At 43.9% G+C, this 19134-nt stretch overlaps 1 non-coding gene across 1 annotated transcript; it reads right to left on the reverse strand.

Moving 5' to 3' along the window:
* Positions 1–740: 740 nt before the first annotated feature.
* TRNAA-AGC (transfer RNA alanine (anticodon AGC)) lies at positions 741–810 on the reverse strand. Its single transcript has one exon. It is a non-coding gene; the product is annotated as a tRNA-Ala (tRNA).
* Positions 811–19134: the final 18324 nt, after the last annotated feature.

The following is a 19134-nucleotide window of genomic DNA, read 5'->3' on the forward strand; positions in this document are numbered from 1 at the left end:
CTGATATTTAACAACCCGCTACTATTACGTTACTGGGCTGCAATCCTAGATACGTTTACGTATGTTTCCAAGTAACTTATTCCCCAGTAAACATGGATAGAATTGTGCAGTATATGTGCTAACTCAGCATGCAGTATGGTTCTACATACATTACACAGGTAACACACTTAGAATGACCATTTGTAAGTAAAAATCAAATATATATCTGACTCATGTCTATAGAATTACTCGATGTCACATTCAAAACAGCAGCATATTCTACTCACAAAGGAGGAAGGGTATAGAAAACATAGGCAGCTGTCTTATACTGAGTGGGAGAATTGGTCCATCTAACTCAGTATTGTCCACACTGACATATAGCTGCCCCCAAACTGTGGAATGCACCCCGTCAAGAACTACGATTGGCGCCCACTCTCTTGGCCTTTAGAAAGGGTGTAAAGATGCATCTTTTCAATGTAGTGTTTTAAAATGTGTAGTTTTTGATGTTTTAATGTTTTTGATGTTCTCGTTTTTATTGTTGCAAGGTGTTATTGTTTTGAATGTTTGTATACCGCCTTGATGGCTTTTTAGCAGATAAAAGGTAAAAAAGGTAAAGGTGTCCCCAACCAGTCGTGTCTGACTCTAGGGTGCGGTGCTCATCCCCGTTTCTAAGCTGAAGCGGTATATAAATATTCATCAGAAATAATAAATATAGCGCCTCTCTGGGATTTCAGGCAGGTCTAGAGTTTCCTAGCCCTATATGGAGAAACCAGGGATTGAACCTGGGATCTTTTGCATGCTAAGCAGGTGCTCTACCACTGAGCCATTTCCTACACCTGAACAGCTGCCACTCACTTCCATAGATTTCTGCCATATACATCAACGGACAGCAATGCATTGGTTCTCATACCAAGCAATATTGTAGAAGTATAAGAGCTACTCTTTCCCAACCTGGTCCTTCCCCTCCCTGCCAGATATCTTGGACTACAGTTCCCATAATCCCCATTGGCCATGGTAACTGGGGTGGTGGGAGTTGCTGTCCAAGACATCTGGAAGGCACCAGGTTGGGGAAGGCTGTTGTAAGCTATCATTCATGGGAAATCAATTCATAATGGTCCTGAAATGGCATGAAGAGAAATTGAGCACTGATCACCAGGAAACAGAAACTAAAAGTGCAGGATTTTCCTACAGAAATAAATAGAAATTATTTAGAGCTAAAGGACTGGGGAGATCATATCTTAATACACTTGATGTGGGGGCTGGGGGGGGGGGACCCACCATTTCAATGAGTTCAAATGCCTGGGTAAAAGGAAAGGGGGTGAGGGGGAGTGACTGGGGAGGGGGTTGAGGGAGAGAAGATAGATGATGTTCTCATGAACGACACTTTCCGTGTTTGTTGTGCAGCTGGATAGCACCTGCCTAACATTTGCACCGGATAGCTTTTATTCGTTTCATGGGATAGTCATCAAAAACATGGTTGAGAGATGGAGAAAATTCCAAGTATGTGTCATCACTTTCCTGGCTGGCGCAGCTGTTTCCTAAGGCACACAATGATGTTGTGTCATTAAGGAAATACACTGTCACTGTGCCGGACAAATAACACATTTGGTTTTATTGAGCAACTCTACGATAATGAAGGGGAAATAATAGGCCTGAACATACTGTCGATTCAGTGGCAATGAGCTCTAACTTCAGTATCTCAAAAAAGAAGCAAAAAGGAAAAAGGAGAAGTGATAGTCCCAAATCACTTTCCTACTGTTAATATCTACCGTACAACCTGTTTGCTAAAGCTCTTCTCAAATATTTACTGATGTAGCTGATGGTTATTCCAAGTTCTGCAGCTGACTCCTGCAACAGAACTCCACAAAGGTGCCAGTGTCTCTCTTAACAGATTCGAAGGATGTAGGGAAGAAGTCGGTCCCTGCTGCTAGAAATGTAATAAATCCATTTAAGCTGAGATCCTAAATTTTCAGGTTTGTGAGGAAACTAGTAAGGGTCCCTGGTGATTAGCACTGCAGTCTTTTACATGAAGCTTGTAAAGCTTCTTGCCACTTAGAAGCAAGTCCAATTGATTCCAATGGGGCCTACTCCCAGGTAAGTCACTATAGGACTGCAGACTAAGGCTACAATTCTAAGTACATTTACTTGGGAGTAGGCCCCATTGAACACAGGGGACTTGCTTCTGAGTAAACTTGCACAGGAAAAATATAGAAAAAAACAATCATTACAGCCTTTACTAAGACAAGTCTAGCATCATACTTGAATTCTTAGGTGGAACCTGAAAAGCACAATACACAAGTATAAATATACCTGAGTTAATATGTCATACCTAAATAGTCAAATAAATATATACTAATTAAAAAAAACATTTACCAGTAGTTGTTATATGCACATAAACTGAGATCCACACCATTCAACTGGTAACTCCATAAAAGAAAAGAGGAGAAAAATTCTCTCCTAAGAGCTTCTCCACATTTAGCAAAAATCTCGCAGCATTACTAGGGCTTTGTCTTCCGAAGTCTTCACAGATTTAACCATCGTCACAATACACGCACTCCCCCCCCCTTCCCGTTTTTGTTGGTTTCCTTCCCATATGTTTCATTTATACCACCAGCAGATGGGACTGTTTTATTACACGATTTCAATTTATTACAGCATTTCAAGGTTTTATAAAATGGCGGATTCCAGCTTGAAAATGACTGGAGAGGCATCAGAGGTTGATAACATCGTGAAAAGGACCCGTGAACTTCCGTGAGTGAACAATCATGAGCTCATGATAAATGCCTCGTGTAGAGACACTCTTAAGTTCTGAAACATATCAAAAACACAACCCTATGTTAATTTTTAATGGTGATCTCCCAGGTGTATCTGCCATCTGATTAAGCCATGATGTAAAGATCCCAAAGAACCAGAGAGCAACTCCAAATCAATAAAGCCTAGGGCATTCTTAGGGCATTCAACGCCTAATATCTTTTTTTGGAAACAAAATTAATGGTATGGTTCTGTGCTTCATTGGGCAATAACGGTAAGTGAGAGAGTTTGGGTTACATAATCAGGGGCGGGGGTTAAAGTGTGGCCCAGCAAACATTAAACAGAAGGAATTTGGCGAGGAATATGTGCTAACTTGCACCATCAAAGGGAAAGAAAGGATTTCTAAGAAAACTTGTTCACAATGTGACTCAGATGCATTATATAGCAAAACAAAATGGATTTCAGGCCCAAATTTACAAACAGTTCAACCCACCAACACCCCCCAGCAAACATATCCAGAGTAGGGATGGCGGAGAATTTCTCCACGAATCTCAGGGAGGCCGAATGCCAATGCATTCGGCCCCCTGAAATTGTTGGTGAAATTCTCCGCCCCCCCGCCCCCCCCCCCGGGATGGGACTTACCTCCCTCGAATGTCCCTCTCGGCGGCGGGAATTCGGCGGCGGTTCGTCGGGGGCGGGGGCGGCGGCCAGTCTTCCGACCAGCTGCCGCCACCACCATTACAAAATAAAGTAAAAAAAAAAAACAACACCCGTGATAGGCTGTGTAACAATTTACGTAGCCTATCACGGCTAGATTTCCAAAGTCAGCCGTGATAGGCTACATAAATCGTTACGTAGCCTATCACGGGTGACTTTGGGGGAAAAAAAAAAGCGTGTACGCAAATGGCGGTGCCCATGGGCGCCGCCATTTGCATTCCTTATTTGGTCCCGGTAGTTTACGTAAAGATTTACATAGACTATGGTGAAAATAAGGGCAATGCAAATAGTGGGGGGGGGGAGTGGGGGAACCCTTTCTCTCACACACACACATGCTTACATGGGAGAAAGTCCCAATGGATTCAGTGATACTTACTTCTAAGCTGACCAGCATAGGATTGCTGTATATATCCCATCATTTAAAAGCACTTGGCACACACAAGCAAATAATGCCAGTGTGTATTTTATCACAACAACAACAACAACAAATATGCTTAGCTCTTTCCCTGAAAAAAAACAAGCGCTGGGGCTCAGCTGTCTCTCAAAATGATCTCTGGAGGGCCGCCTTCCTGGGTCTCCTCCCAGCCATTTTCTCTCTCTCATTGTGTCTTCCCCCCTTTTCTTCCTCCCACTTTTTCTCCCTCTTTGCCTTTTTCTCCTCCTTCCCTACTTTCACCACTCTTTTCTTTCCTCTTTCTCTCTCTCTCTCTTTCCTTCCCACTCGGCCCTGACACAATACCCGCCAGGCCAGGCCAACAATCCCAGGTCTCCCTCCCCACCGCTGAGTTTGGGCTGGCGAGAGGAGGGTGCACGTTGTTGTGGATGCTGGCTGAGGGGGCCATACAGGAGGAGGATGAAGGGGAGCCACCGCTGCTTCTCGCCTTGCACAGCCCTCCCTCCATTCCCTTCCGTCGCATCCGCCTCCTCCTCCTGCTCAAGGGAAACATACACCCCACACAGCTGGTGGAGAGCTGTCACCTGGAGATTTCCGCCACTCCCCTCTTGCCAGGAGACTCAGGGCGAGGACTGGAGACCTGGCAAACCTACACATAAGCCAGTCTAGCCGCTGCTGGAAACGATGTTGTTCTTCCAGTGCCTTGAATTCCTGAATTTGCTTTGTGACAGATTCTCTGTGCTGCTGACTTTTGGACTTCCACTAGACCCTTCGCTTTGGACTGCATCTGTATTGGACTGCTTACCTGTGCTTTGACCCTGGCCACACCTCCAACCTTGGCCACACCTTGGAACTCTCCTTCTGACTGGTAACACAGCACTCTTGACCTTTGCCTGTTTACTGACTGCTCTTGCTTGAACTGCACTCGTGCTGGACTGATACTTTTGTGCTTGACCTTTGCCTGCTTATCGACTTGCGACTGGATTTGCCCCTTCATTTGCCTTATTGCTGAGTCTGACCCAGCCAAAGCAGGACAAAACCACAATGTACTGAAAGTAAAAACAAAATAATTGTCACTTTCTTAGATGGAAGTGAAAGAACAAGTTGAATAGAAATGTTTTTTAAAAATGTGTGGAGGTCACAAGGAACAAAGCACCTGTGCTGGGCTTGAAGCATGTATAAAGCCCTGAGTCAAAACATCCTTCTGCAACATGGTGCCCTCCAGATGTGTTGGACTACAGTTCCCACCATCCCCAGCCAGCATGGCCATTCAGTTCAGGACACCTGTACCGAAGAACAATAATACCTTAATGTATTTGAGGATACACGTAAATTGCCCAATGTGTGCAAAATAGAAGTTTTGAAACCTAATGGCCCACACATGCCCCTAGAAGGGTTCTAATTGTCTGACAACAGAGACTGAAGGAGTATCTGGACTTTCTGGTGTCCTTAAGAATAACTGAGGAAGGCAGAAACTCCTACCTGAACCATTTTCAGGCTCCATTCTTAATGTGTTGATTGGGCCTCATTCTTTGTCAGTCAGTGGGGAATTGAGGCTAGGTGAGGAGTTCTGGGCTATCCTTGACACCCTCCCTCCATTGTCAGCTCCATGCACCACCCTAACTGGCTAAAAATCCAGAGGATTTTCACAGTTCTGGCTTGTTTTATGCATCATCACAATGGAATGAATGAATGAATGAATGAATTTATTTATTTATTTATTTATATACCGCCCAACAGCTGAAGCTCTATGAAGAATGAAGAATGCCCTGCAAATAATATTGGTCATAATCTCTTAAACGTTACTGAATTCCTTGTGCATTATAGGTACTAATAAGGGATGAGCGAGTGAGCAGAACAAGGGGAGAGGCAGGTATGTTGAAGGACTCAATCTTCTTCCCTCAGCTTGGTTGCAGCTTCTCCACTAGTGGGATTGACTTTGTTCCACTCAATTCGGTATAAGTATGTTTTCTTTGTTCCCACTATCCAGTGAACTGAACTGGTACTTGCTTTCGTCTGGATTCACCATCCCCAGCAAATGGTTGGAAACTCTTGAAACTGAAACATTCTAGTCCCTGGGAAGGTTGTAGGCACAAATCCTACAGCTTATATGTGGATGGATCTGTGGGCCCAGAGCCTAGCAGTTTCTGACAAATCAGGAAGTGGAGCTTGGCTTTTAAATTCATTGATTTTTCTGCCTGTGTATGGAAGGTAACTTAGCTTTTCATGTGTGCATTGAGAGGAAGAGCTGACGGAACGTCTCTGAGGCAAAAAGCTAAGGTTCATGGCTAAAGAGAGAGACCAGATGAAGGGGAGGGACACACACAACCTTGCCCACTTGTATCTCTGGCAGTGGGAACAAAATAATAAAAACCTGCTCAGACATCATCATCATTATGCCAACTTGCAAGGCTAGCTCAGCTCCACAGCCTGCCTTTATCCGAGGCAAGGCTTGTATGTACCCAGGAGAGGGTCTTCTCCACAGCAGCAAAGGATTCCCTCCCTGGAGAAGTGTGTCTTTCTGATTTCTGGCAGATGGCAAATACTGTTCCCGTCTGTTGGGCAGTCTACGATGATTAGAATGTCGCTGTCTCCTTCATTCTGCTTCTTTGCTGGTATGTGAACCAGTCAGTGTATTGTGGTGCATTGAATTCTGATTGTAGTGGTTTTGCTTTAATTGTTTTATTGGCAATTTGATTGTAGGTGTGGCACTTTTGGAGCCTATGGCCAAAAGGCAGCATATAAATAAACTTTAAGTAAGTGCATCAGTAAACATTTCTGTAGCAGCCACGGTCCCAAATTAGGGATGAGTGAGAATTTCATTCGGTCCGTATTTTAGATAAGCCATTTCCCAAATGTGCAAATTTCTTCATGGTTGAGACAGAAAGAATGTGCAATTATTATTAACAAAAAAACAAAAACAGAACACGAATGTGGGAGAAAGGAAAACTGACAGATTCATCCATCTAGGCAGAAGGCTGTGAGTGCTTAGTTCAAAGAAGTCTGGGTTTGAATCCCTGTGTATTCAACCATGTTTGTGGTGTTGAATTAGAGTTGTCACCTTTTTTTGGTCTGTCAGACTCTTCTTCTTTAACAGCTTTTTTGGCAGACAGGTAAAACATGGTCCTCTCCATCTTGGGAACAGCTGCATTCTGAATTCAGAAGCTTCTGAGATTCCTGTGCCATGCCAGGCTGAAGCCAGCAGGGTGGGAGGAGCAGCGGAGGAATCTTTGCCTCCCTGTCCTCTGATCTGTGCTTTATTCGGTAGATGGAGTTTTCAGCCTGTATACCAGGGCACTTCGGAGGGGGAGAAGAGGAGGCTGGAAGAGGCTCAGGATAAACCATATCCTGGCCTCTCTGGTCTCCTCCCCTCTACTTCCCACCCACTGGGACATCCCTTTCCCCCTCTCTAAAGTCAATTTTCCAACCCCAGAAAGGCAGCCGGCATGGCTCTCTTCACTCTGGATGTAAGAGGGTGGGGGCAGGGGGCTGGATCTCCAATCCCCCCTACTGAGGTTGGAGCGCTGTATCTGATGTTGAGGGGGGGGGATCTGAGCCATCCTATGATCCCTGCAACCCTCACCAGGGACCATAGGATTGCTCTGTGACTGAATTTGGATGGAGCAGATGGGTGAGAATTTCTTTTGGTTCATTTTTTTAGGAGATCATATCAACATTCACACATTTCTTCATAAATAGGATGGTAAGAACTTGAGATGAAAATAATTTGAATGTGTGAAAAGGCAAAACGGAAAGATTTGTCCATCCTTACCAGAATTGTGGTGGTTCTTTGGTGATAGAATGACAGATCCAGCATGTAATCCCAGGCTGTCATCATAAAGGTGAGGAACTGCAGTCAAAAGTAAGGGTTTGTAGCGATAATTTCTCACAGTTGGAACTGGTACCTTGCCACCCACACCAAACATCTCTGAAGTTCTGCTAACATTTCCACTCATTATGTTGTTAATTAGGATCCCTATTCAGAATAGATTCCTTTAAAGATTTATACTTGTCCTCTTCGAAATACACATCTTCCTATTCTACAGGAGAGGGTTGGGTTTTTTAAAAAATATTAGAAGTGGTTTGCAATTGTCTGTTCTAAAACAAATCCCTGTAAAAAGGGGCACCGCCACTTCTGTGGGAAATGAAACATATAAAGGAGAGAGTGTACTTGTCAAAGATCATAATGGAGCTTTGTGGCAAATCTGGGAAGCAAAGCCAGATGTCCATAGTCTTGGATTTCCTGTACATCAACGAACACATTGAGGTTTAAAAATAAGGCGATGGAGAAGAGAAAGCTGCCATCTCTGGTTCCTTCGGGGGACAACAATGTAGGCTTTAATATAGTGCCTGATGCTTATGGACAGAAGAGCTCTCTCTGATGTAAACCTGCCTGTCATACATGGAAACATTTTGTTAGAATGTAGGAAGGAGTGGGCAGAGAATGACAGTAAATATTAAGTCACTTAAATTCACTTCAGCTTGCAGGAGAATTTTGTACAACACAGTCATAACTGTGCCATAATTCCGTAGTAATTATGTGTGTGTGAGTGAGCGGGGGGGGGGGCACAACAATTTTGTTACAAGTATATGATGATGGTTGTTGTTGTTCAGTCGTTCAGTTGTGTCCGACTCTTCGTGACCCCATGGACCATACCACGCCAGGCCTTCCTGTCCTCCGCTCTCTCCCAGAGTGTGTTCAAGTCCATATTCATTGTATCGGTGATGCTATCTAGCCATCTCATCCTCTGCCGTCCCCTTCTCCTTATGCCTTCAATCTTACCCAGCATCAGGATTCAGGGTCTTTTCCAGGGAGTATTCTCTTTGCATTAGGTGGCCAAAATATTTGAGCTTCAGCTTCACTATCTGTCCTTCCAGTGAGCACTCAGGGTTGATTTCCTTTAGGATTGACTGATTTGACCTCCTTGCAGTCCAGGGGACTCATAAGAGTCTTCTCCAGCACCACAGTTCGAAAGCATCGATTCTTCGTTGCTCAGCCTTATAGTCCAGCTCTCACAGCCATACGTTGCTACTGGGAAAACCATAGCTTTGATTAGACGGACCTCTGTCGGCAAGGTGATGTCTCTGCTTCTTACTATGCTGTCTAGGTTTGCCATAGCTTTCCTCCCAAGGAGCAAGCGTCTTTTAATTTCATGGCTACAGTCACCGTCTGCGGTGATCTTGGAGCCCAAGAAAATAAAATCTGTCACTGCTTCCATTTCTTCCCCTTCTATATGGCAGGAAGTGATGGGGCCAGATGCCATGACCTTAGTTTTTTTAAGGTTGAGTTTCAAACCAGCTTTTGCACTCTCCAATTTCACCCTCAACAAGAGGCTCTTTAGATCCTCTTCACTTTCTGCCATTAGGGTGGTATCATCTGCGTATCTGAGGTTGTTGATAGGGATGGACGAAAGTCCCTTACCTGGTCCCGCAGCTTGCTTCACGGTGTGGGGGAGGCGCTTCGGTTCTCCCCCCAAAATTCAGGCCGGGGGGGGAGGCGCCCCGCCTCACCCGGCCGAAATTCAGGCCGGGGAGAAGCGCCCCGTCTCCCCGGCTGCGACATTAAAAAAAAATGTAAAAAACACACAAACACACACACCCATGATAGGCTACGTAATGATTTACGTAGCCTATCACGGCAAGATTTCCAAAGTCAGCCGTGATAGGCTACATAAATCGTTACGTAGCCTATCACGGGTGACTTTGGGGGGGAAAAAAAGCGAGTACGCTATTTGCGTTGCCCTTATTTTCGCCATAGTCTACGTAAATCTTTACGTAGACTTCCTGGGCCCAAATAAGAAATGCAAATGGCGGTGCCCATGGGCGCCGCCGTTTGCGTACGTGCTTTTTTTTTTCAAAGTCACCCGTGGTAGGCTACGTAATGATTTACGTAGCCTATCACGGCTGACTTTGGAAATCTAGCCGTGATAGGCTACGTAAATCGTTACGTAGCCTATCACGTCTGTTGTTTTTTTTTTACTTTATTTTGTAATGGCAGCGGCAGCAGCCGGTCGGAAGACCGGCCGCCCCCGCCAGGACCCGCCGGGACCCGCCGCTGAGGGGGATATTCGAGGGAGGTAAGTCCCATCCCGGGGGGTGCTGGGGGGGTGGCGGAGAATTTCACCAACAATTTCGGGGGGCCGAATGCGTTGGCATTCGGCTTCCCTGAGATTCGTGGAGAAATTCTCCGACAGCCCTAGTTGTTGATCATTCTCCCGGCAATCTTAGTTCCGACCTGTGATTCATCCAACCCAGCGTTTCTCTTGATATACTCTGCATATAAATTAAATAAGCAGGGCAACAATATACAGCCTTGTCGTACTCCTTTCCCAATTTTGAACCAATCGGATGTTCCATGTCCGGTTCTTACTGTTGCTTCTTGACCCTCATACAGGTTTCTCAGGAGACAGGTAAGGTGGTCTGGTACTTCCATCACTTTAAGAATTTGCCACAGTTTGTTGTGATCCATACAATCAAAGGCTTTAGCATAGTCAATGAAGCAGAAATGGAATTTTTTCTGGAATTCTCTTGCTTTCTTCATGATCCAGCGAATGTTGGCGATTTGATCTCTAGTTCCTCTGCCTCTTCGAAACCCAGCTTGTACTTCCGGTAGTTCTCGGTTCACGTACTGCTAAAGCCTAGCTTGTAGGATTTTGAGCATAACCTTGCTGGCATCTGAAATGAGCGCAATTGTACGGTAGTTTGAACACTCTTTGGCATTGCCCTTTGGAATTGGAATGTAAACTGACCTTTTCCAGTCTTGTGGCTACTGTTGAGTGTTCCAAATTTGTTGGCATATTGAATGCAGCACTTTAACAACATCATCTTTTAGGAACTTAATTAGCTCAGCTGGAAGACTGTCATCTCTGCCAGCTTTGTTGTTAGTAATGCTTCCTAAGGCCCACTTGACTTCACTCTCTAGGATGTCTGGCTCAAGTTCAGTGACCGCACTATCATGGCTATCAGGGACATTCAGATATTTCCTGTATAGTTCTTCTGTGTATTCTTTCTACCTCTTCTTAATAGGGATGGACGAAAGTCCCTTACCTGATCCCGAAGCTTGCTTCGCGGTGGGGGGGTGGCACTCCGTCCCTTCCCCAAAAATTCTGGCCGGGGAGGAGGCGCCCCGTCCCTCCCTGCCAAAATTCTGGCCGAGGGGGAGGCGCCTCATCCCTCCCCTCCAAAATTCTGGCCGGGGGGGAGGCGCCCCGTCCCTCCGGCTGCGAAACCTCGTCTCCTGCCGGGACGCAAATGGCGGCGGCCATAGCTGCCGCCGTTTGCGTCCCTGCAGTCAGCCGTGATAGGCTACGTAAATGTTTCTGTAGCCTATCACGGCTGACTTAAAAAAAAAAAAAAGCGCGTATGCAAATGGCGGCGCCCATGGGCGCCGCCATTTGCGTTCCCTATTTTTGCACATGTAGTCTACGTAAATATTTACATAGACTACGGCGAAAATAAGGGCAACGCTATTTGCGTTGCCCTTATTTTCGCTGTAGTATACATAAATTTTTAGGTAGACTACACGTGCCCAAATAAGGAACGCAAATGGCGGCGCCCATGGGTGCCACCATTTGCGTACACACTTTTTTTTTTTTTCAAAGTCAGCCATGATAGGCTACGTAAACATTTACGCAGCCTATCACGGTGTTTTTTTAAAATCTAGCCGTGATAGGTTTTATTAGATAGATATAAATCTATCTAGCCGTCATAGATTTTATTAAACGTGATAGGCTATCACGTTTGTTGGTTGTTGTTGTTTTTTAACTTGGAAATGGCGGCGGCAGCTGGGTGGAAAACCGGCCGCCACCGCCGCCGAACTGCCGCCGAACCACCGCCGAACCGCCGCCGAACCGCCGCCAGAGCCACCGCAACCAGGGACATTCGAGCAAGGTAAGTCCTGTCCCGGGGTGGGGGCGGGGGGTGGCAGACCATTTCTCCACCAATTTCATGGGGCTGAATGCACTGGCATTCAGCCTCCCCGAGATTCGTGGAGAAATTCTCTGACATCCCTACTTCTTAATCTCATCTGCTTCTGTTAGGTCCCTGCCTTCTTTGTCCTTTATCATGCCCATCTTTGCATAAAACATTCCCTTGAGATCTCCAATTTTCTTGAAGAGATCTCTAGTCTTTCCCATTCTATTGTTTTCCTTGATTTCTTTGCATTGTTCATTTAAGAAGGTCTTCTTGTCTCTCCTTGCTATTCTCTGGAAATCTGCATTCAGTTGGGTATATCTCCTTTCTCCCTTGCTTTTCGCTTCCCTTCTTTCCTCAGCTACTTGTAAAGCCTCATCAGACAGCCACTTGGCTTTCTTGCATTTCTTTTTCTTTGGGATGGATTGAGTTGCTGCCTCCTGAACAATGTTACGGACCTCCATCCATAGTTCCTCAGGCACTCTATCTATCAGGTCTAATCCCTGAAATCTATTCCTCACCTCCACTGTATAAGGGATATGATTTAGGTTATACCTGAATGGTTTAGTGGTTTTCCCTATGTTCTTCAATTTAAGCTGAAATTTTGCAATAAGAAGCTCATGATCTGAGTCACAGTCAGCTCCAGGTCTTGTTTTTACTGACTGTATAGAGCTTCTCCACCTTTGGCTGCAAAGGACATAATCAATCTGATTTCGATATTGACCATCTGGTGATGTCCATGTGTAGAGTCGCCTCTTGTGCTGTTGGAAAAGAGTGTTTGCTATGATCAGCGTATTCTCTTGGCAAAACTCTATTAGCCTTTGTCCTGCTTCATTTTGTACACCAAGGCCATGCTTGCCTGTTATCCCGGTGATTTCTTGCCTTCCTACTTTAGCATTCCAATCCCCTATGATGAAGAGGACATCTTTTTTTGGTGTTAGTTCTAGAAGGTGTTGTAGGTCTTCATAGAATCGATCAACCTCAGCTTCTTCGGCCTCAGTGGTTGGGGCATAGACTTGAATTACTGTGATGTTGAATGGTTTGCCTTGGATTCGTACTGAGATCATTCTATCATTTTTGAGATTTTACCCCAGTACTGCTTTTCCCACCCTTTTGTTGACTATGAGTGCTATTCCATTTCTTCTAAGGGATTCTTGCCCACAGTAGTAGATATAATGGTCACCTGAATTAAATTCAACCATGCTTGTCCATTTTAGTTCGCTGATTCCCAAAATGTCGATGTTCAATCTTGCCATCTCATGTTTGACCACCTCCAGCTTACCTTGATTCATTGATCTGACATTCCAGGTTCCTAAACAATATTGTTCTTTACAGCATCGGACTTTCTTTTCACCACCAGACACATCCACAGCTGAGTGTCCTTTCGGCTTTGGCCCAGCCACTTCACTCTTTCTGGCACTACTTGGAAATTCCCTCTGCTCTTCCCCAATAGTATATTGGACACCTTCCGACCTGAGGGGCTCATCTTCCGGCGTGATATCTTTTAGCCTTGTGATACGTTCCATGGGGTTTTCTTGGCAAGGATACTGGAGTGGGTTGCCATTTCCTTCTCCAGTGGACCACATTTTGTCAGAACTCTCTGCCATGGCCTGTCCGTCTTGGGTGGCCCTGCACGGCATAGCTTATGGCTTCACTGAGTTACGCAAGCCCGTTCGCCACAACAAGGCAGTGGTTTCATCTCACCCTAGGCCTCTGCCCTGGTCCTTGGCCAAGGAAAATGGAAGAGCAAACATTATAGGAAACACTGAAAGTGGGTATCATCATCATCATCATCATGTGGTTAAATGCAGGACTTTATCCAAGATAAAGGCTACTGATATATGACACCAGCAAGTCTGATTTTATCAACAGGTGATGTCACAAAAGGTCTTAGCATTATCTTGCAGTTTAGGGTTCCAATCGTCTTTTTTAAAGACGGAGGTACTGTTAGTGGGTGGTTCGTCTGCCCGGCTAGGTGATACTCAACCTGTTCTGGAGGGGGTTGCACTCCCCCTAAAGGATCAGGTTCGTAGTTTGGGGGTGCTCTTGGATCCAGAACTGTCACTTGCGGCACAGGTGAACTCAGTGGCACGGAGCACTTTTTATCAGCTTAGGCTGGTATACCAACTACGCCCTTATCTGGACAGAGATAGCCTAGCTACAGTGATCCATGCTCTGATAACTTCTCGTCTGGATTACTGCAATGCGTTATACGTTGGGCTGCCTTTGAAAACGGTCCGGAAACTTCAGCTGGTCCAAAATAGGGCAGCAAGATTGTTAACAGGGACTGGCTTGCGAGCTCATATTACGCCAGTACTTTTCCAGCTGCACTGGCTGCCAGTCCATTTCCGGGCCCAATTCAAAGTGCTGGTGTTAACATTCAAAGCCCTTAACGGCTTGGGGCCAGGTTACCTGAAGGATCGCCTCCTCCCATATGTGCCTGCCCAGACCTTAAGATCATCATCAGCGGCCCTTCTCCGTGAGCCCCTGCCAAAGGAAGTGAGGCGGGTGGCTACTAGGAGGAGGGCTTTTTCTGCTGTGGCACCCCGGCTCTGGAATGAGCTCCCTAGTGAGGTTCGCCTGGCACCTACATTGTGCTCCTTTCGGCGCCAGGTGAAGACCTTTTCATTTTCCCAGGCATTTTAGCTTTCTAAATTTTTATCTTTGCTGTTTTAAATCTGTATTTTAAACTCCTGTACTGCTGCTAGGTTTTATTGTGGTTGTATTGTTATATTGTGGTTTTAATGTTCTATATATTTTAAATTGTTTTATTGTGTGTTGTTTGGTTTTAGTTTTTGTGAACCGCCCAGAGAGCTTCGGCTATTGGGCGGTATAGAAATGAAATAAATAAATAAAAATAAATTAATTAATTAATTTAAAAAAATTCCATTTTTCCAATGTATGTTTTTATATTAAAGAAAAAACAAAAAACAAAAACCCACAACTTTGATTCACTAAAAATGGCTTACTGTTTCTAATTTTCTTTCCGGCACTATTTTAAAATAACCTGAACACTTAAACAAGCTTGAACCCCCCACTCCACATCACCCCTGCTGTTAAATACATCATTAAAAAAATATTCAAGGTTTTTTATGAGTATGTGTTATGCTGGTTTTATACATTTTATGATGCTGTCTTTAAAAAAAAAGATATGGTTTTGCATTTGATCAGGTTGTGATTATATTGCTTTTAATGTTGTGATCCACCTTGGAAAAAATGATAGATTATGAAGATAGGATTTTAAAAATAGTTTAAATAATAAATATATAAATCATCTCTTTAAAACTATTTGGGTTTGTTTCTTCAACAGATGTGTTAGATGTCTTTTGTTCCCTCTCTGTTAATTTTGCTGTTCACAATCAAAATTGAAGAGTGCCATAAAAATGAAAATGCAGCTGACGCTCTCTCCTTTGGAACCTCAGATTTAAATTAGCAGGGTCCTGTTCTGTTCCTTTGTAAGGAAAACTTTAGGTCCAGCTGGTTCATAAAGCCAGCAGAGCAGTGAGCATGATTGGAGTGGATAAGATTTGCATAAGCATTGTTGCCCCTGGCTACTGGTCCTCAAGAGTGTTTATTGTTCTCTCATATAATTATCTAGCTCACAGACGGCTCCAAGGAACCAGAAGAGAATAGAACACACACCTGGAAAATCGTGGCTTGCCAATATACCAATATGGATGCCATTTTCACTTTGATCTTGTCCCTATCATAAGCAGGAAACACTATTTATGCTCAGATGAGGATGTCTGAAAGCATCACAGAGTAGCATGATTCTAAGAGATTCTCCCCGCCCGCCCCTTTCCTGACATGACAAACAGAATAAAGATTGACTCCTTCCACCAAACCAGTCAAGTGTTTGACATGCTGATGTTTCCATTCCTAGGATGGCTGGGTGGAGTGGGGATGCCTTAAATCTGATATCTCAGAAGACAGCAAGGTTTTGTGGGGGAGCACAAAATATCTGCTTTCACTTCAAGCTGAATAAGTTTGCTTTATAGCTGGTATATGACATCCTGGCCTGCCTCTTGCAACATGGTATCACAAGGGTACAGCTTATTTTAATTTTATTTTATTTTGAACCTTTCTATGCTGTCTTCAGTAAAAACTCCCAGGATGCTATATATTGAAATTATTTTAAAAAGTAAATGTATAAAACACAACAAGAATTTAAAAAGCAGAAATAAAAGGAAAGCCATAACATGCATCGGCTTACTCCTGTTGATTTCAGAACAGTATTATTTAATAGTTTGCTTATCTTACCATTCTGACTGAAATATATACCTTGTCTTAGGTTATTTCTATACATTTCATCAATTTTCTTTGCTTTCAAGGACATATAACTATGGAATTTATATCCTAGTTGTGAACTCAGGATTGTTGCTATATAGGAAGAATTTCCTAGAATCACAGAATAGTAGGGTTGTAAGGGGCCTATAAGACATCGAGTCCAACCCCCTGCTCAGTGCAGGAATCTAAGTCGAAGCATCCCTGACACATGGCTGTCCAGTCCCATCTTGAATGCCTGCAGTGTGGGAGAGCCCACTTCCTCCCTAGGTCATTGGTTCCATTGTCGTGTTGCTTTAACAGTCAGGAAGTTTTTCCTGATGTTCAGCCGGAATCTGGCTTCCTGTCACTTGAGCCCATTATTCCTTGTCCTGCACTCTGGGATGATCAAGAGGAGATCCTGGCCTTCTTCTCTGTGACAACCTTTCAAATACTTGAAGGGCACCACACTTTAAGAAGGATGCAGACAAGCTGGAGAGGGTTCAGAGGAGGGCAACACAGATGATCAGGGGACTGGAAACAAAGCCCTATGAGGAGAGACTGAAAGAATTGGGCATGTTTAGCCTTGAGAAGAGAAGACTGAGGGGAGATAGGATAGCCCAGGACTGAGCCCTGTGGTACTCCACTTGTTACCTCTCCCCAGTTTGAGAAGATACCATTGATAAGCACTCATTTTTTAGTGTTGAGCCTGAGAATAGGTTATTTATTTATCTGTTTCTATCATATGCTGTTTCCTCAAGTCGCGTATACATAAACAATGGATTAAATCCATATTTATTCATACTTATGGAGACTCATTGATATCAATGCAATTGAGTTAGTCTCAAAGACCTTAGCGATTTTAATGGGTCTACTCTAAGTATGACTAAGTCTGGATCCTACTCAGTATTATCAATAAAACAATAAAAACAGCAACAATAATGTATGGAAAACCAGCAGGAGATACTTAAAAGGCCTGCCAAAATGATTTTTTACTTCCCTTCTAAAACGATCTAGGTGTATGAATGATATATTACATTAAGGCATGGAATATGTATATTTCCTGAAAACTAGCAGTTTTAGAGATTTTCCAAAAAATCACAGGGATTCTTAAATATAATCTGAGCACAGGATGAGGATGCACTATCAGTTGTAAGTGCTCACTGACCATTGACTGAGTTTTTGTGGCATCACTTAAACCTGAAGATCAGAGGCACCAGAGCTCTAGCTTGAGTTCATTAAAATGAGCAGCAGTTCTCAGCCACTGGCTAGTACCTGCTCTGATGTCACAGAATGTTCACAGGTATTTTAGGTAGCCAGCAAAATATCCCTAAACACAAAGGGGTCTTTATTATGTTGATAGGAAAGGGTAGAACAAGATGAAACATTTTAATAAGCTGATTAGATCAAACCTTTCAGCATAGTTTTTCTACATGTATTATTATATTTTGTACTTCCCCAATCCCTCACTAATTCACAAATACCATCTTGCTGTGGAAGACAATGAATGGCTAGGCACCTCTTCCCAGCTTTTTACAGCTGGTTCCAACACAACATTCCTGTTATTCACATCTTAAAAGTTCTGTAAAGAACAGAATTTGATGAAAAACAGTGAACATAAGCCTTCCATCATGAGAGAATGGTCAAATATGGGTGTGATTCATGAATCTTGCAGGGCATCTAAAGCAGGCTCAGAAGATCCATGTGTAAAGCTCATGTCTAACTTGTCTAACTTGACAAACACTTCTTCAGTTATTTTTCATCTAGTTTTGTACCTGCAATGTTAAGATATGTTTGATATGCAACTACAGAAGGAAACCAACAAACCTAGTTACCACCACAGAAATAGAAAGCAGCACTTCATCTCTGTATTGGGACCAGTACTTCTGAACTCGTTCATAGATTATCTGCAGTTAGGAGTGGGCAGCGAGGTGGCCAAGTTTGCTGATGACACCAAATTCTTTAGGGTAGTTAAAACGGAACAGCAAAGACTTCCAAAAGAATCTCTCCAAACTGGGAGAAGGAGCATTAAAATGGGAAATATGGCTCAATATAAGCAAGTGTAAGTATAAAATTAGCCAGATAATCCCATCTTCATGTGTACAGTGATGGGGTCTGAACTGGCAGTGACTGACTAGGAAAGGGATCTTGGGGTTGTGGTCAACAGCTCAATGAAAATGTTGACCCAGTGTGCGGTGGCTGTGAAAAGGCAAATTCCATGTCGGAGATCATTAGGAAAGGCATTGAAAATAAAAACACCCATGCCCTTATACAAATCTGTGGTGTGGCCACTGTGTATAGTTCTGATCACCACTGGAAAAAGTGGAGAAAGGCTATCAAAAATATCAAGGGGATGGAGCAAGTCCCCTAAGAGGAAAGGCTACAATGGCTGGTGCTTTTTAGCTTGGGGGGGGGGGAGCGAGTACGGGGAGATATGATAGATATGTAAAAAGTTACGCATCGGTATGAAGAAAGTGGATAGGGAGGAAAACTCTCTCATACTAGAATCTGGGGTCATTTGATGAAGCTGAATAGTGGGAAATTCATGATGGATAAAAGGAAGAACTTCATGCAGCATGTAGTTAAACTATGGAATTTGCCAGCTCACATAATAGCCACCAACTTGGACAGCTTTAAAAGGGGGTTAGATGAATTCACAGAGGATAAGGCTATAAATGGCTGCCTGTCAGGATGGCTGTATATTACATCCATTATCAGAGGCAGTATGCCTCAGTGTACCATGCGCTGGGGAACATGAGCAGGAGGTTGCTGTCGCATTCATATCCTTCTTGTGGGCTTCCCCTTGGGGCACCTGATTGGCCACTGTTAGAACAGAATGCTGGACTAGATAAACCTTTGATTTGACCCAGCTTGGCTCTTATATTTGGATGTACAACGATTCCAAGCCTGTGATGTATACATAGCTTCGCTAATGTGAACATGAAGATTTACGCATGTAGGCATCGCACCTCTATTGAGGAGTGCTCCACACATGTGTCAGTGGAGATTCCACATTGCATGTACGGAGCATTGTTTGCCACAGAATAAAACATGCACTGCCTACACAGGAGGAATTCCATATTTGCATCTGAGCCCTGCAGAGCTTGGATCATGCCCAA

This window comes from Heloderma suspectum, chromosome 1, assembly GCF_057233095.1.
Source record: "Heloderma suspectum isolate Gila_16-S chromosome 1, 16-S_ref, whole genome shotgun sequence".
Taxonomy (NCBI): Eukaryota; Metazoa; Chordata; class Lepidosauria; order Squamata; family Helodermatidae; genus Heloderma; species Heloderma suspectum.